The following is a 1,478-nucleotide window of genomic DNA, read 5'->3' as shown; positions in this document are numbered from 1 at the left end:
GGCGTGGTCGACGGTTGTTGCGGTTCGTGCCGGTTTGCTTATTCGGGTTACGCAATATCTTCCCATCGCTCCGGAATAGCGGACAAAATCGATTGCGGGCCAGATGGGTCGATAAGAGATTCTGTCAAAACGCTGTCTTTTCTTTTTTTTTTACTTTTTTCTCGTGCCATCAACTTCCGCAGCGAACTTTCCGTCCCTCTGTGTTGAGCGTGTTCTTTTTCAATAGGTTTTGCCTAAGCATGTCAGATGCGAGGGCATAAGAAGAGGTCGCGTATTTCCTTTTCAATCTGATAGCGCGATTTTAGGCCCGTGCCTCCTATCGGTCCGTGCGCACTGACAACATACGAGGGCGTGTTGGCACTCAGGAAATGCCCACACGCAAAGCTAGGTCGCTTCGCCGTCCCATTTTAGTTGCTGCTTTCGCAGGTAAAACAGTGTTTGTCTTCGATGTGCCCGCGAATAGGCCGACTTTTGTGTAGGGAAGGTTAGTTGCCTCGGGACAGCAGGCGAAATTGACCACTGAAGAACCCCCCTTTTGACATCAATAAGTTCCATTGCCGTACTCGTTATGGTGCACTAACATTTTCAAGCCTGTCTCTGTGTGACACTAGATGATTCAGTGTCATAAAAAGCGAATGAGGTTTGAGCCCTCAAATACGATTCGCCATCGTTTGTTGGCCCCCGCCGCGGTGGCTCAGTGGTTAGGGCGCTCGACTACTGATCCGGAGTTCCCGGGTTCGAACCCGGCCGCGGCGGCTGCGTTTTTATGGGGGGAAAAACGCTTAAGGCGCCCGTGTGCTGTGCGATGTCAGTGCACGTTAAAGATCCCCAGGTCGTCGAAATTATTCCGGAGCCCTCCACTACGGCACCTATTCTTCCTTTCATCTTTCACTCCCTCCTTTATGCCTTCCCTTACGGCGCGGTTCAGGTGTCCAAAGATATATGAGACAGATACTGCGCCATTTCCTTTCCTCAAAAACCAATTATTATTTTTATTATTATCGTTTGATGCTACGCGGCAAATGTCTACCCAGTAAAAAAATAATACAGGGCGTTTCATCTAAGACTTCACACAATTTTTTTATATTGCATTTCTGAGTTAAAAGAGGGCTTTTTTCGGCACATCATTATTAGCGATGTAGTACATCAGGATACAACTAGGATGTGCTAACTAGCAGCCTGGTTAACTAGCATTGAATAGTTAATTTTTTAAACATTACTGTCCGGCTCCTCAATTATTGAGAGGCGCGTAGCCCATCTTAAGTAATATCCATATCAGTTTCTAGAATTTCGAAAACGCTATTACCCTCGGCGCTGCGGCCCAACAAATTTGGGCTATTTCGACGTGTTACGTGCACTGAAGCGGTTGCTATGCCTGCAAGCCTCTCTAAAGCTCATGTATTTTGGCACGATATAGCCATAATTTGTTGGTTTACAGCACTGAGGGTATGAATATGGATGTTACTTGCGGTGCGCTA

General features: G+C 47.0%; 1 non-coding gene across 1 annotated transcript; it reads left to right on the top strand.

The window, feature by feature from the left end:
- Positions 1 to 683: 683 nt before the first annotated feature.
- On the top strand, positions 684 to 755 carry TRNAS-ACU (transfer RNA serine (anticodon ACU)). Its single transcript has one exon. It is a non-coding gene; the product is annotated as a tRNA-Ser (tRNA).
- Positions 756 to 1,478: the final 723 nt, after the last annotated feature.

Source organism: Amblyomma americanum, chromosome 5, assembly GCF_052857255.1.
Source record: "Amblyomma americanum isolate KBUSLIRL-KWMA chromosome 5, ASM5285725v1, whole genome shotgun sequence".
Classification (NCBI taxonomy): domain Eukaryota; kingdom Metazoa; phylum Arthropoda; class Arachnida; order Ixodida; family Ixodidae; genus Amblyomma; species Amblyomma americanum.
Note: the sequence above shows the minus strand (reverse complement) of the source record. Positions and strands in the feature narration are given on the sequence as shown.